This window comes from Lissotriton helveticus, chromosome 1_1 (assembly GCF_964261635.1).
Source record: "Lissotriton helveticus chromosome 1_1, aLisHel1.1, whole genome shotgun sequence".
NCBI lineage: Eukaryota > Metazoa > Chordata > Amphibia > Caudata > Salamandridae > Lissotriton > Lissotriton helveticus.
In genome coordinates, this window is record NC_136057.1 from 2,029,881,718 (window position 1) to 2,029,907,886 (window position 26,169).

Below are 26,169 nucleotides of genomic sequence, written 5' to 3' on the forward strand. Positions count from 1 at the left end.
TCCAGAGGTTTGTTTAAGGTGAGGCCTACTCAGGATTGCAGATTAAAGTTACGCTTGATGAAGAATACAGAGGAGATAATACATATAAAGGCCTACCAATGAAGTAAGTAATGTGCACTTTATTGCGCCAGTCATCATAAATGTATCCCTAAGCTTCTTATCTTGTTACAGATGAACCACCATATGTACCATCAAACTATTTTGCATTTCCTAAATAGCAAATTTTAAGGAATAAATAGCAATTCTTTACTATTCCTAATTTGCAATGAGCAAATTGCTAATTGCAAATTACCCATTCATTTCCATGGGCTAGGAGGCTCATAGGAATGAAGGTTGCAATTTGTGATTAGCAATTAGCTCATCACAAAATAGGATTTTTTTCAAGCGTGCAGGGGTATCTCAAGAACACCCTGCTGCACCCCTGAAAAAGACATTTGGGAGCATATGGCACACCTACATGCCCTAAGGGCATGTATGGGCGTCATATGGGACCTTTTTTTTTTTGTTGAAAAAAATGCTTTTTGAAAAGAATTCGCAAATTACCACAAACTAGAAGTTGGTGGTAGTTTCCAAATCCTTAATATCATTTTTTACATATTTTTTTTTTGATACATTGCATTTAAGGAATCGCAAATTTTGAATTATTGACATTTTAAGTCATTTCCACATGTGCAGTGTTTTCAAAATATAATTTGAAAATCGTTTTTGGGGAAAAGTAATGGTTTGCAAATTTATGACAAGGACATAATGGTGTATGCTTCTCTATAAGGCATTTCAGTGTCTCTGATGTCATTTTTCCCATATTACATTATAAGACCTTTCCCCATGAAGCACATTCCTTGTAAATATGCTCCCACCTGTGCATTGCGAATTTAGATTTTGACTGTTTCAGTCACATAGCCATGTTGAAAGTGACCCAAAAAAATTGCAAACGTTTTAAAATAACACATTCATGTGTCTTAAGGACATTTTAAGTCATTTCCCCATGGACAATGTTTTCTAAGTGGCGCAAAAGAGGTATACACCTATCATAAATCTGTCCCTAGCATTTTAAATGATTAATACAGGATAACAATAAGATGTAGCCTATCCAGAGGTTTGTTTAAAGTGAGGCCTACTCAGGATTGCAGATTAAATTTACGCTTGATGAAGAATACAGAGGAGATAATACATGTAAAGCTCTACCAATGAAGTAAGTGATGTCTACTTCATTGCGCCAGTCACCATAAATGAATCCATAAGCTTCTTATCTTGTTAGACATCAACCGCCATATGTATCATATAACTATTTTGCATTTCCAAAAAAGCAAATTTTAAGGAATAATTAGCGATTCTTTACCATTCCTAATTTGCGATGAGAAAATTGCTAATTGCTATTTTACCCATTCATTTCCATGGGCTAGGAGGCTCATATAAATGAAGGTGCAATTTGCGATTAACAATTTGCTCATCACAAATTAGGAATTTATTCCAAAGGTGCAGGGGTGTCTCAAGAACACCCTGCTGCAACCCTAAAAAAGAAATTTGGGGGCATATGGCGCACATAAATTTTAACAACATTCCTTTACCTGAACAACGATTTTCAAATCATAACTTCAAAACACTACACATGGGAAAATTACTTAAATTGTCCTTAAGACACATAAAAGCGTTTTTTGATTGGCTTTCCTGCATGGTAGGGTCACTTTTAACATGGCTATGTAACACAAACATTCAAAATCAAAATTTTCCATGCACATGTGGGAGCATATTTACAAGCAATTTGCGCCACAGAGAAATGTCTTACACTAAAATGAGAAAAATAACATCAGGGACAGTCAATTGCCTTATAAAGAACCATACACCATTATGTCCTTGTCATGAATTTAAAAACAATTCCTTTTCCCCAAAAACGATTTTCAAATCATAATTTCAAAACACTGCACATGAGAAAATGACTTAAAATGTCATTAAAACACATGAAAGCGTTTTTTGATTGCCTTTCGAGCATGGTTGGGTCACTTTTAACATGGCTATGTAACACAAACATTCAAAATCTAAATTTTCCATGCACATGTGAGAGCATATTTACAAGCAATTTGCGCCACAGAGAAAGGTCTTACACTAAAATGAGAAAAATAACATCAGGGACAGTCAATTGCCTTATAAAGAAGCATACACCATTATGTCCTTGTCATGAATTTAAAAACAATTCCTTTTCCCCAAAAACGATTTTCAAATCATAATTTCTAAACACTGCACATGGGAAAATGACTTAAAATGTCATTAAAACACATGAAAGCATTTTTTGATTGGCTTTCCAGCATGGTTGGGTCACTTTTAACATGGCTATGTAACACAAACATTCAAAATCAAAATTTTCCATACACATGTGAGAGCATATTTACAAGCAATTGCGCCACATAAATCATAATTTTCTCCTTAAAGCACACTATTCTCTATCTAAATTAAAGAAATATTTTCTCACCTTGAAAACAGTCTAAGAAACACACCAATTTGTCTTCAGCAGAGCAAAAGGTATGCACTCCAGAGTCTGCAGCTATCAAAAGCACAGAAATGCTGTAATTCTTCACACATATTTCTCATGTCACCCAATCAAAACTCTTCCCTCACTTTTTTTCAAATGAAAACCCTTCCCCCTCTGCCCTTTCTGCCTATTTTCCATAGCAACCACCTCTTGGAAAAACTCTGGTGTTTGCAAGTTCACACAACAATGTTGCAATTGAACTCTGAACTCTCAGTGCACCTGCATATCCAGTGCATTCTTTCATTTAATGATTTTTTATTGACCACTCAAAATACATCTTTCAAAGAACACATCTGTGCACCCTAACTTTCTGTTTTCATCAATCAAAATCCACCAATCACTGTTACTGCTTCATGAACACAGAAACTCCACAGTTTTTTTTTCATTTTACACTCTCATTTTTTCAACTGCCATTTCATTGCCACACTTCATCTGACTGCAGGAGAACCTTCTCTCACCATGTTTTCTGTCTGGATTGTTGGTCATAGTTATATTCACTGGGCTCAAAGGTACGTTGAAAGCAGGAATTTACCTAACCTCAATTTACAAGATGTGGAAATTAAGTGGTTTGGCCACAGAGGATTAAAATGTCACCAATTGATACCATTGGTGAAAACCTTTATGCATTTGCCAAAACCTGACCTGTTAATTGTGCACTGTGGAGGTAATGACTTGGGCACTTTGACTGGTGTAGGTCTGGAAATGCTTTTAAAGGACACCTTTGAGCAATTAATGGCACTTTTTCCTCAGACTGCCTTGGTATATTCAAATATATGCCAAAGACAGAAATGGAGGTGGTCAAACCAATTTTGTCCACAAATTGAGAAGTCGAGGAAGCATGTAAACAAATCTGTTTCAGCTTACATGAGAGACCATGGAATGGGCTCCCTGTACAACAATAACTTGCGTTACTACATGCAAGATATCTACAGAGGAGATGGAGTTCACTTCTCAGATGAGGGCAACAGAGTTTTCACTCTGAATTTAAGAATGTGCATTGGTACCTACTTATAAGTACCTAAATGTACCATAAACCCAAAAGCTCTTCTCAGAGCTACCCTACATCTAATCACTCACAATTATTATTTTACTCTAACTTTTTTCACTAATTTTCAACAAAGTACGCTCCCTGGGGCGCTACCCGGTACGCGTACCGGGAGCTAACCTCGCGAATTTTTTTTAAAAAAATGTTTTTTTTTCGCACATATAAACCTCCTCAGCCACCCTCAGAAAACCTAGGGGGTCAAGATAACTCTACCGTGCCCCCTTCTACCCATTCCGAACATTATTTGCCCTCCATCTTGTATCTTAATTCGACCGAAACACAAAATGGTGGACTCCCGGAACGCTTAAGGTCCGCGAACCGAGGCGCTCAACGGTTCGCGTACCGGGTCGCTCCCTGGGAAGATAAAGGAAATAAAAAATAATCAAAAAATCCAACAATCAATTAACATACAGCATTTGAAAAGACTATCATTCATTTTTCATTGTAGTACGCTCCCCAGGTTCGCGGACCACGAAAAAAAACAAAAAAAATAATTATTTTTTTTTGCCCCGCGGGGCCCCTTTAAAACCTCCACATTAAACCTAGGGGGTCAGCGAGGATCTACTATGCCCCCTTATAGTTATTTCCCCCTTTGTTTTGGCCTCCTCTTGTCTCTCGATCCTACCGAGAGACAAGATGGCGGCCGCTCCGGACTGTTTAGAATGTTGACAGACACCGGAGAGCCAATCAGCTTCGCTACGCGAAGTTCCGGTACGCTTAAGGTCCGCGAACCGGGGCGCTGCCCGGTCCGCGCTTACAGATATATATCTTTTTTTGAACGTTAATTTCTCAAAATCCACTGCAGCACATATATTGAGACCTACAAAAGGCACATCGGGCTACCAGTCCCTACAATTTAGCCAAGTTTCGTGCAAATCCATTCAGCCGTTCGGGCTAAAAGTGAGGCTAACCGCCCTATGGAAAACTCAATGTTAAAAACACGTTTTGGGACCCCCCTTTTTTCTCGGCCCCCCCTGGACGAATCCCCCCCAAATTTTCAGGGGCTGCTCAGAAACAAAATGTTCAATTTTCCAGAAAATTTCAGCCAATTCCGTCCACAAACGCCAAAGTTATTAGACATAGAATTTTCAAAAATCCCATAGGGAAAAAATCCTAACTATATATACCTACTGGCGACCGCCAGTAGGTAATATATATATATATATATATATATCACCAAATTGCTGTAGGAACAATCCTCGACCTTGCAACGCTGACGCCGTTGGTGGCAGCAGCCGCCACACTTTATTACGACCTGCTTCTCATCCCCTTCCAATGGTAGGACACAGAAAACGGCACACCAGGAAAGTCCAGCACAAATCCTTTTATTGTGCACTTATGGAACAAGGACGACGCGTTTCGGCGTTTGCCTTTATCAAGTTACCACCATTTTGTTTTGAAACATATTTAAGTCCGTCTTTCATGACCAAATCATAGACATAGAAAACATATTCTCAAACCATTCGATGTGCTTGCATAATATACTGCGATAATGTGAAACGATATCATATTTACACATTTTGAATTTACACATTTACAAATTTACAAATTTACAGTGTAACATTCTATGGTATCAGTCTATTTCTATCGGCAGTCCCTGGACCAACAGGATAATGTGGTTCGACTATCAAGAGCTGCTCTGCTATTGGGCGGAGACCCGATGTCTGTGCCCAATGTCACTGCTCGCTATATAGCTGGGTAATGTAGTTTCGCCCCGATGTACACGGGGTTCGAGACTGCTCTCGAAGTGGAATATTTCTTCTACCGTCCACATATGCACAAACGATATCTAATGGATATCTGCCATCCATGGGAGCTCCCTGTGTTCAAGCTGTGTCTTGGTTAATGGATATCCCTTTTGGACAAAAGGTAGATATGGTTTCTATCTGGTGGTATGCCTTCCGTTCAAGTGCTTATAATTGGGAGTGAGGAAGTGGTCACAAGTGGATGTGAGTAATAAGTGAATAATTAGTGGAAATAATATTTCACTCAAAGGTGACTTGCGTGTGGCTTACTACTTATTATACACTGGCCCTAGAAAACGACTCGCGTTCATATGTTAAATGTCACAATTGTGGGTTTCAATCCTAAAACTTTATGTTAATAGGCTAAAGGTATATGTGTGAGCCAAGTATTAAAAAGTGCTAGTGATTAAAATTAAATAAATTTACTGTCTTACAGAACTCATCATACAACGAGGTAGCTTAGGTTAAGTCCCTGATAGCTTTAGATACCTATATGGGTGGATAGCTCCTCCCCACAATTGAGCCCTTTAGGGGTCTTACAATCCAGGTCTATAATATATCTGGATTCTTTGACTCTTAACTGTGTTTCGTAGTCTCCCCCACGTATATTTTTGGGGATCTTATCGATGCCAAAGAATTTAAGACTGCCATTATTGCTATTGTGTCTTTCTTCATAGTGGCGGGCCATCGGATAATTATGGTCCTTATTTGTGATGGCACGTAAGTGCTGTAGAATCCTCACCTTCAGTGGATGTTTGGTGCTGCCCACGTATCGGAGGCCACAAGGTCACTCCAACACGTAGACAGCAAACTCGGTATTGCAATTAATTTGTTGCCTAATTTCTTTCTTTTGTCCTGTGCCATTAAGAAAGTCCTTACAGGATTTTCCATTACGGTCTGCCTTACAGCTACCACAGGTTGTGAAACCATTGGGTCCAGGGGGCCAGTTTGATCGAACTGTTTCCCCCGGGTAACTATGTACCAATTGGTCTTTGACTGATCTCGCTCGCGATAGGTGATTTGGGGTCTCTGTCCTACATAGGCTCCTTTGATAGGATCTGTAGTGTGCAAATTCCAATGTGCCCTCAAAATTTTGCCTAATGCCCATGCTCCTCTACTGAAATTTGTAATCATACGGGGTGGGCAAGGTTGATTCAGTTTCTTCTGCTCATCGTTTTTCAAAGTGGTACCTGAGGTCCTGAATAGGAGTTGCTCATGTTGTAAAACCTTTACTTTATCATGTGCGGTTCTGAGGGTTTCCTCACTGTACCCTCGCTGTTTGAATCGCAAAGTCATGGCCTTCTGCTCACTTTCAAAGTCCGCATCAGTGCTGCAATTGCGGCGAGCCCTCAGAAGTTCCCCATACGGGATACTCTTCTTTAAAGATATAGGGTGGTGGCTCGCCGCATGCAGCACTGCATTGCCTGCTGTGGCCTTACGGAACAGGCGAGTCGTGATATGTCCCTCCTTTATCTCAACCACTATGTCTAGGAATTCGCAGTACTTATCACTCATGTTATATGTGAATTTCAAGTTCAGATCATTCACTCCAAGATGGCTTATGTACTGTTTAGCCAAGTTTTTGGGGCCATTCCATATTACGAATAGGTCGTCGATGTAGCTGACCCACATTACAATGTGGTCAGTGTACATCTCCGATTCCTGCGACCACATGACCTGTTCCTCCCACCAGTCCAGGAAGAGATTCGCCAGGCTGGGGGCGAAACAAGTTCCCATCGCGGTCCCTGACCGTTGTCGATACACAGTTTTTTCAAAGAGGAAAATATTCTCCTGTAGGCAAAACAACATCATTTTCCTCAGCATAGCGTTATGTGCCCAATCGTCTATATATCTGCTTTTCAAAAAGTACATGCAGGCCTCCACCCCCTTCACCTGATCAATACATGTGTATACGGAGCATATGTCCATGCTTATCATCAGATATCCCTCCCCCCATCTCAGGTCATGCAGTTGTCTCAGGAAGTCTGTGCTGTCTTTGCAGTATGACTTCAGATTCCGTACATATTCATTCAAAAATAAATCCAAGAATATTGAGGTGTTCTCCAAAAGTCCTCCATTTGATGATACTATCGGACGCCCTGGTGGTGATAGTGGATCCTTATGGATTTTCGGGAGGAAATATAAACACGGGATACGGGATTGGTCCTTTTTTAGAAACTTATATTCGTCAGTGTTTAGGAGTCCCTCGTGATATATATATATATATATATATCCCTGAAAAAAAACATAGGTTTTACACATGTTATAGTTAGGAATTAGCATTTAAAAAAACCTTAGAAAATCATAGAAAAAAACATAGGATTCACACATTTTATAGTTAGCTGGTCATTTCACTCATACAAAACCATTGAAATTCCCCCGTTATAGTTAGTTCAACTAACTATAACTCGCGCGCCCGCAATGCACTGCTGATGACGTCACATATTACATCACTCATGACATGGTCAGTGACATCACTCATGACATCACTGATGACATCTCAAATGACATCACTGATTACATCACTGATGACATCATCCTTTTGAAAGAGTGGCAGACCTCCTCTCACCCCAATATAACCTTTGATACACACATTGAAAAATAGAAACTAAAATGTTCCAAAAAAAATGGAGATACCAATACCATTTACAGCAACCTATTCAGTAATTCCAACATCTACATACACATCCACTCATTCACCAACAGTTCTATATAGTCACTCATAAATGTGCTCACTCATCATATGTACTCATACACCTATACATCCTGTTACACACTGTCACTGATCCATAGAGTTACTCACACACATACTCACACATGCAAATAAACTATCAACATCCATTTACTTGCATATACAGCTATACACACACCACTGCACTTACTTCTACAGAAACTTACACATACTTACTCTCTTAAACAATCACTTATAGAAACACATAGTTATTTATACAGGAACTCTTCCTTAATTTTTTTTTCACTACCTTTCTATCATGAACTTGATTGTCCAAGTACTTCCTTTACTGCTGCTACTTGACCATGAAGCAAACCAACCCCCTCATCGCTGGAAACGAAGGTAAGCTTTTGTGCTTGCTTTTTTTTAAATTGCCTATTTTCATTTACTCTGGACTCATGAATATTTAAATTTCTCTAAAAAGCTATTTTTTCTAAAGTATAATGCATATGTGTGTAATGTTGTGGCTTAAGAAATTTAAAGAAACACACCTGTATTAAATTTCAATTTTTTCAAATTTGGTGCAAGTTTTCTTTATGATAATGGGCACTGACAAAATCTGACAATAATCAAAATTCATGTGTTGGTACAAGTGTGTTTAAATATTTATGTCAACTATCAAAGTATAAAAATATGCATTACACATTTTTTGAATAATTTAAATTTTATGTAATGCAGTAATTGCACTAGACAAGGTAAAAAAAATTTTTTAAAAAATTAAAATAAATGTTAGTTCGAACCTTAAGTAATAATTTATATGTATTTCTGTAACATTTCCCCTTGTCCAGTGCATTTTCTGCATTTATGTTTTTTAAGGTGTAAGGCATATGTATTTTTCACTCATTAAGTTAATATAAAAACACCTCTATTATCACTTAAAAATGACAAATTCAATTAATGTTGTTGTAAGTAGCCATTATCACGATACATGTAGCAATATTGTAATGTCCATTATATATTTTTTAATGCTTGGCCTTAACAAATATGTTTTGTATGTTCTGGTATAAATGTAAGTAAGAAAATGCATTTCACATTTGCATCATTAATATTTTTAATATTGAATGAATTGTAAATGAATAATAATATTTTTTATTTAGGATTGAGATAATGCTCTCATTAACTTTTTTTAGTGAAAAAAAAGAAAAAAACATTTTCCACAACACCACCTTGTGCTTTGTTGCTCATAATTTACCTCCTAAACATAAATCGAATGGCAACCTCCTCAGGAAGGGGCAACTAATGAGCCCAGAGTAAGCACACTTGGATTCTTCTCTGGAGGGATGAGTTTAGGATTGGTAGGGGTCAAGGACAGATAAGAGGCGATTTTGAAAGGAAAAGTAAGGGTATGAGTGGCGATACAGAATTGGCTTTTGGAGGTAGAGGCAGCTGGAGTGGGTGATGTACTTGTTTGTTTATGATTGGCAGTTGAATGTGGGTCTGGTGTTTTGTTGTGTATGTTTGGACGTATGTTTTTGGCTGGTGTTTGATATTCTGGTGAATGTGTGCATTTGCTTTTGGTAGGTGTTGTTTTGTGTGAATTAATGCTTTCGTGTGAGTGTGTTGGTTTTTGATACATGTGTTATTGTGGTGGTTGGTGTTTTGTTTTTGCTTCTGGGTGTAGTGGTGGTTGTGGTGGTGGCTGTGGGTGTGGTGGTGGCTGTGGTGGTTGTGGGTGTGGTAATGGTTGTGGTGGTGCTTGTGGTGCTTGTGGGTTTGGTGGTGATTGTGGTGGATGTGGCGTGTGGATGGGCTGGGCGGGAGGTTGAGGTGATTTAGGAGATTGCTACTTTGGCACTCATTCCCTGCATGCCAGACATTTAACTGTGAATGGTATCCAGAAATGCAACCATTTGTTGTATTTGGCAGCTTTGCCCCTGGATACCATTCATTATTGCAGTCTGGCCTACAGAGATGCTAAATAATAGGTCAATCGCCTCTTCACTGAGTCCAGTCGGGATGACAGGGGCAGGGATCAGGTGCCTGTGGCAAAGAGGCCACAGCCCTTTTATGGCCAACTGGGAGGGAGCAAGAGAGAGGGTGGTGATATTTCTCTGGGTGGTGGACAAGGATGAGGCTGTTACAGTTCCGGTGGACTCCTCCACCACTAGGGAATAGTCACTTGTGGGTGTCTCAAATGAAGATGATGATGCCGTGGCCTCTAGTCCAGTTTCCCCACCCTCCATGCCACTGTGTCCATCAGTGTTTGATGTTGTACCACCCAAACACAGTGGCCAGCTGCTTCCTTGCCTTCCTGGCTAATATCTCCTTCGCATGCTCTTGGAGATGCTGCAAAGACATTTTCAATAGTTTTATTGTATCTTTGGAAACATAACTGATCATGAAGTATTTTCTTTAAACATTTTCTACATTTTTATATTTCACCTGCTTCATGGCTTTTAAACTGGTTTGTTTTCATATTTCTCTCCCGCATGTAGGGAGCATCTTCAGAAACCATTTGGTCACAGTTCTGTAATTTTCTATTATTACTCCAATTTCTTTTAGATAATTTTCCTTAAATATTTTCAATTCTCTCTAGCAACTGTTTTACACTTCCGAATTGTTCTGTTGAATAGTGAAATTATGCTACAAAAACGTAAGCCCCTTTGCACGATGCGTGTACAAGACAAAAAAACACAGCTTGTTTTATTTTTAAAAATAAAAATCAATGTGTGTCAATATTTAATGTAATGTTGTACCAATATTTGAATAAACTAAGACTGCTTTTTTTATTTGGGCATTCCACAATACAATGGTAAAACTGCCTTTAATTAACTATTTTTTAAATGTTAAAATTATTTATTCTGATTCAGTACTTAAGTTGCTTATTAATGTGTCATGCCCTATGTATTACATATGGCGTTGAAGAAATCCAAACAAAAATTAAGAGGTCTATTAGGATGGGGGGCGGACTGCCACCGCCATCCTTCCGCTAAAACACCCCGCCGGACCGCCTTTTACCCCCCGCCACATTAGCATGGCGGGGGGTACTGCGATGGATGGAAAGACCGTCCGCCGCTTTTCTGCCAGTAGGCAATCATCTCAATTGCCTACCGGGCGGAAAAGGCCCACAATATGTGTCATTTTCAATGCCTTTCCATGACGGAGACTCTGCCATGGAAAGGCATGCAGAGTTTTCTTTAGGGGCCCATTGCGGGTCCCCAGGGGGGTGGGGGACTGCACTTGGGGGATACCCATGGTACCCCCAACATTGGCATGCACACAGTGGCAGACACCACGTGGTGCCTGTCACGTTATGCATGCACAACATGCATATGTTGCATTGTGGCGGGTGCTGCTTACAGCACCGCCCAACAAAGTAATATATGCGGGATGCCACCACCACCATGACGGTGGCATCCTAATTTGCGGTGCATGACCGCCGCACCACTGGCGGCCTGTCCCAGCACCACTAGGGTGTTGGGTGGACTGGAGTCCACCCACCATCTTAATAGACCCCAAAGTTTTTTTTAACTTTTGAATTACTTCTATAGCATAAGTAAATACATAGGGCTTGATACATTTTTAGTACACTTTCGTACAGATATTAAACATTTTAAGTGTTTCTTTAAAATATCTTAATTTTCTCATAGATTTTTTTACCAATTTGAAAATAAAATATATTCTGGCTTTCAGTTTAGTCACAAAGTGGTACAGCATTACAGGAAATTGTTAAACACATAGATTGATATATAATTATAAAATAAAAAATAAAAATGCCATTTAGAATTACCTTTTTTTTTAATGTTGATGAATTTCAAATACTTCTAAATGAGTCGTATTTTTGTGCCTCATTTTGAGTTTTGCAGATGGGATACTCCAACATAAATGTGAGGGAATTTCCATCCATCGAATTCCAATTGCATTATATAATATTGGCTTGGAATAGATTGGACAAAATATCTGTTTCATTGGTGACTGAATATTCCATCTGTAAAAGTCCCTTTAAGAATTCTATTTTTTTCCTTATTGATTTATCATGTAAACATAATAGAGCACCTAAAATGAATGTTTTTTTGGTAGGTATTACTCTGTCACTGATGTGTTCACATTCCTGTCTGTTTTTTCTAAACATGTATACCTATCGAATAAATATTTCATTAAACAGACTGGCTTCTATGCACATTTGTGAATGGTTAAAACATCATACAAAATTGTAATTTTTAACATCAATTAAAGTTTATTTTTTATCAAAAACTAAATTTTAATATGTTTAAATCAACATTTTATCCATTTAATCTTACATTTTTAGACATTTTGGCACACATGATTAATATTGTTTGTCTATAAAACTAACTCACAAATGTTTAGTGTGGAACATAAGTGTATTTTATGCTGTGTTACTTGTAATAGGGAAACAGAACATCGTTCAAAATTGTGTCTGAGCATCAAACCTGACACAAATAAAACGTGTGGCCTTTTTGGTGCAACTGTGCCTTATAAAATCTAACAAAATCATGTTTAATTTATTTTAGGCAGGCATGAGTCTGCTCAAAACCATCCTTTGTAACTGATCACAAATATACTGGCATCATTTTTAACATTTTATTTTTTAAACACATCATGATATACCTTGTGCAAAACTTACACCTTCAATAACTCTTCTTGTGCAATGGTCATGTGGAAACCTTTATACTGATGCCAAATGTTGTTACAGCAAAAAAAACAGGTATTTAAAATGACAGACACAAAAAAACTGACCTTTCATGCTGCTGTCTTGCTTTCAGCTGCCCATCAAGCTGGGATAGTCCACAACAAATATGCGGGCAATTAGAGGGGTAAGGGTGCGGCACATACACTTTGAATGTTAGGAGGACTAGACGAGCTGGATTTCTGCTGACTTCTTGATCCAGCGTTGTAGATCCTCCCATCTCTTGCAGCAGGGAATGCTGCCCTGCTTCTAGAACCCCAGCATATGCACCTTCTTGGAGATGGCCTTCCCAGGCTCCCTCTTCAGATGGTAGTTGACCTGTATAAATACAAAAAAAGGAAAAAAACATATTGTGACTTTTTTTTTGTTTTGATGTAACACAATTTTGAGGAATCAATCACAGGCATTTTTAAAAACCAAAACAGCGTGGCTTTTTGTTTAAACAAATAAAAATGGTAGTAACCCGTTTAAGTAACCTTATCCCTTGCCATGTTGGAAGAATATATGTGTTAATTTGTTCTACAATCATATTTCCTTTGTTAAGTTAAAGCAACATTAATTTTGTGAATTTAAAAAATGGTTTGATCCATCCATATACACACAAATAAAGGCTACATACTAATGTTGTGGTGGTGTATAATTTAAATTTGTTTAAAAATACACACCATAATTTTTCTATGAAAATAAAAGTAAATACAAACTTTACTTCAATCACTACATCTTACTCATGAACTAAAAGGAATATTCTAGGCTGTGTTTAAAAATAAAGTTAGTCATGATTAAATTTTCATTTAAAACATGTACCTGTTCCTCTGGTAAGCCATATAGCTTGCTGTACAAGGACGGGACCACATGTGCCAGCCCCCAGCACATCTGATGAGCAGTTTGAGGCCTTTTCTCCTTCATTGCCAGGTATTGTAGCTCCCAGAGGTAGGAAAAAGCTGCAACAGTTGAGGAGGTGTTGTTGGCACTGCTAGGTGGAAAGTGAGCTTTTTTCGTACATTACTTTCACACATGTTAGCCTCTGGCTGTCTCTGTTGTTAAGTTTCACACCCACTACCACGTGGTTCACTGACAGAATAAAATATCACTATACCATAATATTGAGTTTTAAATATTGATGTAAAAAATATAGGCATCCCATATTTTGTAATGGTAAGAACGTAAATATCAAGAAAAAAAATATTGATGTAAAAAAAAGTTGTACAAAATATTGTTTTTTATACATATAAAATAATAATTAATATATATTTATTTACTTCAAAACAATTAATAAACTATTCATTTTAATTTATTTTTTATTTTAAAAACATTATATATATATATATATACATATATATATATATATATATATTAATGATATAAAATCTATTACAAAAATTATATTGCAAATTAAAATATTAAACTCTTTAAAAATATTTAAATTTACATTTCTCACTCCAGTCAGCGCAACAGTGGGGAAGGTGTTGGATATCGGAGAGGTACAAATTGCTATTCCCTCTCCATTCAGTGCAACAGTATGTAATGTGTTGGACAGTGGAGGGGTAAAAATTACTATTCTCACTCCAATGAGTGCAACAGTAGGGAAAGTGCTGGATAGCGGAGGGGTGAAAATTACTATTCCCACTCCAGTCAGTGCAACAGTAGGGAAAGTGTTGGATTGCAGATGGGTAAAAAATAATATTCACACTTCAGTCAGATCAAAATTAAAAACATACAAAATAGTAACAAAAAGCAAAAATATTTAAAAAAACAAATGCAATATATAAATATGCTAAATAATTAAATACAAATATATTTAATATTACAAATGTAAATAAATAAAAACATATAATGGTAAATACCTATGAAATATACCTATAAATATTATTTTAGATAAAATAAATAATATTTTTTAAACAAATAAATAATTTTTGAAAGAAAATATTTAGAAACAAAAACTTTAATTAATACATAAATGCAGTGTATTTACTACAATTCCATATTTCAATCAATTATTTGTATTAATTAACAATAAATTATTAATTAATTAAAAATAAATTACCTCCCAACCCTTCACCCCATACATGCCATGACCCGCACTTGAAAAAAATGACACAATCAGCGTAATTAATTATCAATTACTTAATTAGTATTAATTAACAACCTATTAATTAAAAATAAATTATGCCCCACAATTAACGCTATAAAATCTAATTTACATATGTATTTTAAACAAAAAATAACTATTAATTTATTATAATTCATTTACTTCCCACCCTATTCTCGTATAAACCTGCTACTAAAAACCACAACATTTTATTAAAATAAAACTGATAACTACTCAAAATGTAACACATATATTTAAAAAAATTAAACAGCACTTATACAGAAAAAATACATCACATACATTTAAACTATATACTAAAATTCATAACACTAAGGGGCCTATTCCGATGTGGTCGGAATTGGTCAGAGCCATTCCGTCCGCATCTGAATCGGCTGTTCGGATTAATTTCCGACCGACCCATTTTGATGAGGTCGCTTGGAAATGAATCAGAACTGCATTCCCGAATGGCTTACGAAGGCCCAGCTGCCATTCGGAAATCCTCCTTCAATCCCTTGAGCGGCTCTTCCGGGGCAAGGGGTTACGATGGAGGATTCCCACAACCTTTCTGACCCAGAAAGGCTGTGGGAATCGGACATTGGGGGCCCTCAGCAGGGCCCCCATGGGTGCAAATCATCTGGATGTTGGCCATGTTGATCCCTGCACCTGGTGTCGGGCACCTTAAAGTGACTTCCACGGGGTGCAGGGATAAACTACACTTCTGCTCTTTATAATGAGAGCATGCAGAGAGCATTCATTCCTTTGGGAATGCATGCTACTTTTGTAAAGAATAGTACTGCGACTGGACAGTGTTCGGTCGCATCCCACTTGCTGGAATGGAACCGACGACAGGAGGTTGTTCAGTTCCACTTCCAAACTGATGTCAGACAGACTCCAGTCCGTACGACATCGGAATTGGGCCATAATAAAAAAATTGATATTTTGAAAACAACTATATTTCTGCAAAGGATATTAATGACTTCTATATTTAAACGAGCATTGGCATAGCCAATAGGTCTCATCTTTGTGACCTTGTAAATTTAGTCATGCAGCAGACTTCTTTAATTGTTACAATTACAGGCCACATGTAGCCATTTTGCGATGCAGGGTGCGCTACGAAATTCGTTTTATTTATTAAATTGTTTACTTACCTGCAATTATCCATATTCCATTGTTTACCACCCCCACCCTGCCCCTCCCCTGCACCACCTCCCTGCCCCACCGAACTCTCTCCACGGGCCGCGGCTGGACCATTTCCAGGCCTTGCCAGTAGGGAAGAATGGTATATAATCAAAAAATTAAGGTAAAGGGCCTAATTACGCATTTTGGCTGAGCAGTGCCTAAGTTGTAAAAACTGACACGCCACCACTCCACCAAAGGTTGATGTGGCTCATTCCATTTCACAACCTATGTTCAGTTAGGGCCTCACACAGTTGCTGGCAGTACTTTTGAGACACATCTACCTCCAGTTCCCAAAACGTCAGGATTTAGCCAATGGCAAAGGTGGATTTCTATGGAATTTGGTCACATCCCACATGTAATTGGATCTATAGATGGCACCCATATTGGCTTAGTACCATCACACGATAGGGTGCAAGTCTACCGGAACAGGAAGTACTTCTATTCAATCAATCTGCTTACCGGATTTGTACATCTCAAACATCTGTGCCCGGTTCCCAGGATCAGCACATGATTCCTTTTTAAAGGGGAACAGCACTATACCCCAGCTGACGTCACAGCTAGTACCGGAGAGGGCCTGGTGTGTAGGTAAGTATGAGAAAATGGCATGCATGTGTAGCTACCAAAACACATTTTTAATTTGGCAGTTCACTCCTAATAAGTAATAAAGTAATTGTGAGAAAGGTGTGCCTGTCAATTTTAACCTCATTCTGTCACTGATTTTAGTGGACTCTGCTGATCACTCTATCACTTCAAACTTCATGACAAAGTAACCACCGATGATGAGAAAAGTGGGCTTATCTGGTGAGTACCTGCCAGTTACCCTTTGGGTTGTTCGCCCGTGAGGGGTTACTTTGTCTTTCCACATTTTTTTTACGAATAAGTCAATCAATCAATCAAGACATTTATATAGCGCACTACTCACCCGTAGGGTCTCAAGGCGCTAGGGGGGGGGGGTGCCGTTACTGCTCGAACAGCCAGGTCTTGAGCTTCTTTCTGAAGGCGAGGTGGTCTTGGGTCAGGCGCAGGTCGGTCGGGAGGGAGTTCCAGGTCTTGGCGGCCAGGTAGGAGAAGGACCTTCCTCCTGTTGTCGCTCTTCGGATGCGTGGGACATCGGCGAGGGCGTGGCTGGTTGATCTGAGGTGGCGCTTGGGAGCGTAGAAGTTGATTCGGTTGTTGAGGTAGCTCGGGCCTTGGTCGTGTAGGGCTTTGTGTGCGTGGGTGAGGAGCCGGAAGGTGATTCTTTTCTTGACGGGGAGCCAGTGTAGATCCCTCAGATGTCCGGAGATGTGGCTGTTTCGTGGGAGGTCAAGGATGAGTCTGGCTGAGGCGTTCTGGATCCGCTGGAGTCTCTTCTGGAGCTTGGCGGTGGTTCCAGCGTAGAGGGCGTTGCCGTAGTCCAGTCGGCTGGTGACGAGGGCCTGGGTGACGGTCTTCCTGGTCTCGGTGGGGATCCACCAGAAGATCTTCCGTAGCATGCGTAGGATGTTGAAGCATGATGAGGAGACGGCGTTGACTTGTCTGGTCATGGAGAGGGAGGAGTCCAGGATGAAGCCCAGGTTGCGTGCGTGGTCCGTTGGCTTGGGTGCGGTGCCCAGGGCGGGGGGCCACCAGGAGTCGTCCCAGGCGGATGGCGAGGAGCCCAGGATGAGGACCTCCATCTTGTCTGAGTTCAGTTTCAGGCGGCTGGTCGTCATCCACTCGGCTACATCTTTCCTCCCTTCATGCAGGTTGGTTCTGGCGGCGGCGGGGTCGTTGGTCAGGGAGAGGATCAGCTGGGTGTCGTCGGCGTAGGAGATTATGTTGAGGTTGTGTTGGCGTGCGATGGCCGCGAGGGGGCTCATGTAGACGTTGAAGAGGGTGGGGCTCAGCGAGGATCCTTGGGGGACGCCGCAGATGACTTCGGTGGCCTCTGACTTGTACGGTGGTAGGCGGACTCTCTGTGTTCTTCCTTCGAGGAAGGAGGTGATCCATTCCAGTGCCTTCTCCTGGATTCCGATGTTGCCGAGGCGCTGTACTAGGGTGCGGTGGCAGACAGTGTCGAACGCCGCGGAGAGGTCTAGGAGGATGAGGGCCGCTGTTTCTCCGTTGTCCATCAGGGTTCGGATGTCATCGGTGGCAGCGATGAGTGCGGTCTCGGTGCTGTGGTTGGCTCGGAAGCCAGACTGTGAGGGGTCGAGGGATCCATTCGTCTCGAGGAAGGCGGCCAGCTGTTTGTTGACGGTCTTTTCGATGACTTTGGCCGGGAACGGGAGGAGCGAGATGGGACGGTAGTTCTTGAGTTCGTTGGGGTCCGCTGTAGGTTTCTTCAGTAGAGCGCTGAGTTCCGCGTGTTACCAGCTCTCCGGGAAGGTGGCGGTGTCGAAGGAGGTGTTGATGATGTCCCGTAGGTGGGGTGCGATGACCACGTCGGCCTTGTTGAAGACGTGATGAGGGCAGGGGTCGGTTGGAGATCCGGAGTGGATGGAGTTCATAGTGCGGATGGTGTCTTCGGTGCTGATCGGAGTCCAGGCGCGGAGTGTGGTGGAGGGTGGCGTTGCTGTGGTCGTGGCGTGCGGCGGTTGGATGCTGAAGCTGTTGTGTATGTCCGCGATCTTGTTGTGGAAGAATGAGGCGAGGGAGTTGCAGAGGTCTTGCGATGGGGTTAATTTCGTTGATTCCGGCGTTGGGGTTGGAGAGCTCCTTTACGATGTTGAAGAGTTCCTTGCAGTTGTGAGCGTTGTTGTCTAGCCGGTTCTTGTAGGCATTTTTCTTGGTGGCGCGGATCAGTTGGTGGTGTTTCCGGGTGGCGAGCTTGAGGTTGGTCATGTTGTCCATTGTTGGTTCTCTTCTCCACACTTTCTCGAGGGCTCGGCAGTTCTTCTTGGAGCTCTTGAGTTCGTCGGTGAACCATGGGGCTTTTCTGCTGCCGGGTCTGCCGGGCGGGGTCCTCAGAGGGGCGAGTTCGTCCGCGCAGTTGCTGATCCACTTGGTGAGGTTGTCGGCGGCCTGGCTGGGGTTCGCTGAGCCGGCGGGAGGGTGCTGGCTCAGGGAGGTGGTGAGCTGGTCGGCTGTGATCTTGTTCCAGCTTCTTCGGGCGACCTGTTGCTGGTGGTGGTGGATCGTCGTTCTTTTGAAGGTGAAGTGGACGCAGCTGTGGTCCGTCCAGTGGAGCCCTGTGGCGTGGCTGAAGGCGATGTCTTTGCTGGATGAGAAGACGGCGTCGAGTGTGTGTCCGGCGAGGTGGGTGGGGGTGGTCCACCAGCTGCTTAAGTGGGATTTCAGCTTATTAAGCAATTTATTTGATGCACTGGATAAACTGTAAATAACTGTAAATTCAGGCATCGCCGTCTCTTGTGAGGGACTGTCATTGGATTAAGGGCAACTATTTTTAATAAAAGGCAAGAGAGCGTCACAAATAAACCATAAAATAACAGATGGTGTGTTGTGAGTAGATAGGAACGTGATAGTTACACTTCGCAGAGCATATAGCCAAAGCGACTATCAGGCTCATCTTTAAAAATATTGTTGCCTTAAGAGAACGGGTCTTTTGTATTGATAACTTGAGAGTGGAGGGCAACCCGTATTCTCTAATTCCTCTGTAATCCTCTTTTTTGATAATATACCATAGGGGTGCCTTATATGTAAGAAAAAGGAAGATTAGGGCCTGGCAAGTGGGTGCACTTTCTAAGTCAAAATGGCAATTAACAACTGCACACAGGAACAGCAGTGGCAGGCCTGAATTGCCATTTTCAGAGCTCCTCATGTGGGTGGTACATTTAGTCCTGTAGACCTATTTGGTTTACAGGCCCTGGCACACTTCAGTACACTTTTCAAGGGACTTACCAGTAAATCAAAGATGCCAATCAAGAAGAACCAATTATAACAATAATTTACACGGGGAACACTTGCACTTTGACTCTGATCAGCAGTGGCAAAGTGCCCAAAGCATCTAAGCCAGCACAAACGAAATCCATCACAGCATCAAAAATACAGGAGGTAGAGGCAAAAGGTCAGGGGAAATCACCCCAAAGATGCCAAGTCTAACACTTGTCCCCTCTAGCTGAAAGATGGGGAGAACTACCCAGCCTTTTGGCAGTTCTCATCACTAAGGTGTAAAGAATCTGGACAGAGCATAAGTGCTGATGTGTTCTGTACTAGGCAGTATTCTACTGTGGAGTCCATTCCCTTTGGTGACATGGACCACCTCACCAGTTTTGGGTTTTCACCCCTCATCTGAATGAACCATCTGAGGGGTCTGTAGTCTGTCTGTACCAAGAAGTGAGTCCCAAACAAGTAGGGTCTTTGCTTATTCAGTGCCCAGACAACAGCAAAAGCTTATTTTTCAATTGCACTCGCCCTCTTTTCCCTGGGAAGTAGCCTCCTACTAATGAAAGCTACGGATTGGTCCAAGCCCTCATCGTTCAATTATGAGAGTACTGCTCCCACACCATTGATAATGGTACCGTGCGACTCAATTGGGCGTTTACGGATCAGGCTCATACGGAAATTGTGTATGGAGTCGGACCGTACGTGTCAGTCGGGAATTTGGCACTTTTCCGTATCGTACTTCCTTGCCTCATAGGGCTAATGTTGCCTTTCACTACTGCCACCCCACTCATAGGGGCTATGTTGCCTATCACTACTGCCACCCTTACTCATAGGGTTATGTTGCCTATCACTACTGCCACCCCCACCCATATGTGGCATGTTGCCTATCACTACTGCCACCCCACCCATAGGGGCTATGATGCCTTTCACTACTGCCACCCCCACTCATAGGGGCTATGTTGCCTATCACTACTGCCGCCCCTACTCATAGCGGTTATGTTGCCTAACACTACAGCCACCCCCACTCATAGGGGCTATGTTGCCTATCACTACTGCCACCCCCACTCATATGTGGCATGTTGCCTATCACTACTGCCACCCCCACCCATGTGTGGCATGTTGTCTATCACTACTGCCACCCCACCCATATGTGGCATGTTGCCTATCACTACTGCCACCCCCACTCATAGGGGCAATGTTGCCTCTCACTACTGCCACCCCCACTCATAGGGGCTATGTTGCCTATCACTACTGCCACCTCTACCCATATGTGGCATGTTGCCTATCACTACTGCCACCCCCACTCATAGAGGCAATGCTGCCTCTCACTACTGCCATCCCCACTCATAGGGGCTATGTTGCCTATCACTACTGCCACCCCCACCCATATGTGACATGTTGTCTATCACTACTGCCACCCCCACCAATATGTGGCATGTTGCCTAACATTACTGCAACCCCCACTGATAGGGGCAATGTTGCCTATCACTACTGCCACCCCCACTCATAGGGGCTATGTTGCCTGTCACTACTGCCACCCCCACTCATAGGGGCTATGTTGTCTGTCACTACTGCCCCCCCACTCATAGGGGCAATGTTGCCTGTCACTACTGCCACCCCCACTCATAGGGGCAATGTTACCTGTCACTTCTGCCACCCCCAGTCATAGGGCCCGATTCACAGAACAAATTTAAGACAAAATCCTAAACTTACTACTTTCGGCATTCACAGAATGCACTTACTACTTTTGGTATTCGCAGAATGCCCTTACTACTTTTGGTATTCACAGAATGGATTTACGACTACTAACTTTACGACCGCACTCAGGCTGGAGATTCCGGCTCGGAGGCGGAGATTCCGTCCCGGAGGTGGGACTTCCCGCCCGGAGGTGGGACTTCCGGCCAGGAGGTGGTACTTCCGGCCCAGAGGTGGGACTTCCGGCCCAGAGGTGGAGATTTTGGCCTTGGCTAAATCTCTGCCACCGGCCGGAATCCAAACTTCCTAACATCATGACAACAGTGTGTAGTCTTTGACAAATGCCCCCAACAGTAAATATGAGTTAGAACATACAATGTAACTACCATCACATGTGTGACCAAAAACTGAGTGTGGACTACCCAAGTCAAGCATCACAATAGCACAGTGTCAATGTGCTCTAAGCCCCCATCACTGTGTGGATCCAATGTTAATTGTGTGGTTCCAAACTGCAAAAAAAGTTGAGCATTGTGGTAATGGGGCTAAACCAGTACAATTTACAACACTGGTTAGCGATATGCACTCCTTTTTTTTAAAAACAATTTCACTTCAATATCAACAAATTATATTGTCTGGTGCTGACCCATATCTTGACTAGCTCCTAGTCAAGTCGCTAATACTTAATAAATCACAGAAACCTGTGTTATGGGAAGCACTGTTCACTTATTCACAATAACGTGATTAGTTTTTTCTGTACATTATCCATACATTCAATTCAACTTAAATATCATAAATTAAACAAACTCTATATCATCTCAAGTTGAAAACTTCATATGTCCACAGTCTTTTTTAACAAACTGAAAGCTTGAACAAATTCAAAATTAAATGCTCAACAAAAGATGATCGTGTTTTCTTTCTTCAATGACAATTTTTATTCTTCTCAATCATCAATGAGTGCGACACACTGTGTTTTTCAAATCAAACTCCATAATTCAACGAATGCTGACATATCCCAATGCATTTCGGTATGCACCTTCGTCAGGGGAATGTACTATAAATAACACAAATTACACGGAATTACAAGAAATTGTGTCATGTATATGTCCAATACATACACTATTTACAATTGCACATACTTTAGTTTCAAAATAATTATTAAACACCAACCAGAGAATCTCCTAATGAAATTCAAACATCTAGTGTGTATTTGAAGATTCATGCTCACAAAAGTTCACCTGCAACCTCCTACATCAAACCGAAACCGTGCTCACAACCCAGTGTTACCACCACCTCATGCTTGCTATGATCAAAAATAACCTAATCATGACATGTATTCCATGTACTTAAGAATACGCCATTCCTACCTTCGTCAAATTAATTATACTGAGAAATCGACCAACTTCAATGTCCGTATTATTCTCTTTTCTAAAAAACAAAATAATGCCTTTAATACCTCAACACGTTCCTGCGCGTCTCGCTGTTATCTAAGTTAAAAAACCGGTACTTACTCAGTCTTTATGACCCCTGTTGTGGATTATTGCAGCGCTTTACACTGAGGATGTCACTCGTTCTGTAATACATTAAAGGAGAATACTCCTTAGCATCTAGTCTTATGGCTAAAAATCAAAGTGCCAGCTAACTGCCTCGTATTTCTTACCTCTATCTATCTGATTTAAACACTCCAAATTATTCCTGGGTTCACTCGGTATGCCGGTATGTCGTTTCCTCGCTAGTTCGAACCCTGAGCGAGCCGCCTGAATATGGCGTCTGACGTCATGGCGCATGGAAATCAAAAACGGACTCGCGGCCAAAACCTCCTTAGGTTATTTTTGATCATAGCAAGCATGAGGTGGTGGTAACACTGGGTTGTGAGCATGGTTTCGGTTTGATGTAGGAGGTTGCAGGTGAACTTTTGTGAGCATGAATCTTCAAATACACACTAGATGTTTGAATTTCATTAGGAGATTCTCTGGTTGGTGTTTAATAATTATTTTGAAACTAAAGTATGTGCAATTGTAAATAGTGTATGTATTGGACATATACATGACACAATTTCTTGTAATTCCGTGTAATTTGTGTTATTTATAGTACATTCCCCTGACGAAGGTGCATACCGAAATGCATTGGGATATGTCAGCATTCGTTGAATTATGGAGTTTGATTTGAAAAACACAGTGTGTCGCACTCATTGATGATTGAGAAGAATAAAAATTGTCATTGAAGAAAGAAAACACGATCATCTTTTGTTGAGCATTTAATTTTGAATTTGTTCAAGCTTTCAGTTTGTTAAAAAAGACTGTGGACATATGAAGTTTTCAACTTGAGATGATATAGAGTTTGTTTAATTTATGATATTTAAGTTGAATTGAATGTATGGATAATGTACAGAAAAAACTAATCACGTTATTGTGAATAAGTGAACAGTGCTTCCCATAACACAGGTTTCTGTGATTTATTAAATGGGGCTAAACCCCCATCATCACAGTGACCAAAAGGTAAGTGTCATCATGGTAAAAGCCGCAAATGCCAAACAGCATGTATGATTCCTGGTTTCAACACATGAAACACTTTTGTGGCAAAGCAGTGGTTATGTCACATACCCACAGGGATGTGGTGAGGCAAACAGGGCTGTGAAAATAAAACATACTCTCGGCCATGTGCAGACAAGCACCATCCATGCGGGCTGACATTGCATACAGTGTACAATGACACAAAAGAAGAAGTGACCATCATAATGTATACACACATCTCGAGAATAGACACACAAATCAATCAATTTCAATTTATAATCTTTATTCGGTTCTTAAAAAGACACCATAAAAGCACTTACACAAAATACACATAAATATAAAAGATAAAATTATCTATCATCCTTATTCTTAAAACCAGGGGAATAGCAGTTCATTGTTCAAGTGGGCAAGTAATATTAGGGTCCAGATTCTCTGGTGTTTCTCAGCCGTATTGCCATCCGAATAAAGTTTATGGTGCAAAAAAGAGTATAATCATCCTCAGCTTCCTGTAAAAACCTCAAGGCCAGTTTTGCATGTTTAAACTTTAAGTCTTTCAAAATCCCCACCAAGAACTTACGTCTTGGGACAGTGTAAAATGGGCACAATGAAACAAAGTGAAGGGTATCCTGCGGAGACCTGTGGTCGCAGCCGCAGGTACCCTTCTCTACCACTGTATGGGTGAACCCAGCTGGGACCGCAAAGAGGTGGTGAAGCATATTAAGTCTGAAGCGGGTCATCATGTAACGGTCTTGAGCATTATACATGACCCTCAAATAAGGTTCCATTCCTTGCTTCGTTGTAAGCTCATTGTAACATGAACTGGTGGGTTTATATCTTTCTTTCTCAGCCCTTAGTGATTGAAGCCTAGCCGGGAAAAGTTTTTTCACCCGAACTTTACTCTCATTTGTTAGAGAGTGTGGGGATGTGAAAAAGTGTGTACAGTCAATCTCTGCTAGTGATTTTTCCACGTACTTCAACCAGGGGATGACATGGCCTTTATCTCGTTTGAGGCAGTCCAATATAATTTGTCTTGTTAGGGCCGCCTCTGGATTTGTCCATATTTTGATCCATGCCAAGAGAGGTTTGATTTTAATCTTGTCTTCTAAGAAGGGTTCTCCCACTTCCTCATGGATGATATGAGCCGGTACACTCTGGGGCACTTTCAAAATTCTTCTCAGGAATTAATTTTCTTCCGTCTGGATTTGCTGTACTTTGTTATCCAGGAAGCCCCACACTTCTGCCCCGTAGGATACCTTCGTGCAGCAAATTGACCTGTACAGATTCAATATTTGTTCTGGAGACCATCTTCCTAGTCTTTGACCATACCCCATGATGGCTCCTACTGATGCTGCCAGTTTTATTGAGTGCTTTTCTACCAGGGGTTTGAAGTTAAGGTGATTGTCGAACAATACCCCCAAGTAAGAAAAGGTCTTGACCTGGTCTATTTTGTGTGAACCGATGTGGTAGGTGAAATTCCCTTTTGTCAGTTGCCCTGATGACATAATATAGGATTTTTCTAGGTTTGTCGCCAGGTCCAACTTGGCCATAAACGTGACAAACCCGTCAATCAGTTTTTGTAATCCTAGAGGGGTTCTGGCAAGCAAAACCGCGTCATCGGCGTATAATAGTACGGGCACAGCACGATGACCGATTTGAGGTGAATCCACCTTAAGTTTGAGGAGGTCTCTTTCCAGCGCATTAATATAAATGGAAAAGAGGAAGGGCGCCAGGATGCATCCCTGCCTTACTCCACTGGTGCAGGTGAAGGGATCGGTCTTTTTTCCCTCTTGGTTGTACCTCACACTTGCGGTGGTATTCCAGTGGAGATTTTGCAGGGTATCAACTAACGGTTGGTCCACTCCTAGTTCTAGCAACATAGCCCAGAGCTTCCTCCTGTTTACGCGGTCAAAGGCCGCTGAGAGGTCCATAAACCCCATGTGAATGGACCCCTTCCCAGCGATGGTATATTTGGCTGTTAGCAGGTATAAATTTAGGCATTGGTCGGTGGTGGATCTGCCCTCCCTGAAGCCATATTGAATTTCAGAGAGGACCTGTTGCTCCTCGGCCCAATCTTGCAGCCGCTGTAAGACCACTCGACCCAGTACTTTTGCCGTCACATCAATGAGAGAGATGGGTCGGTAGCATTGGGGGTCATCTCGGTTCCCTTTTTTGTAAATGGGGACTATGGTCGCT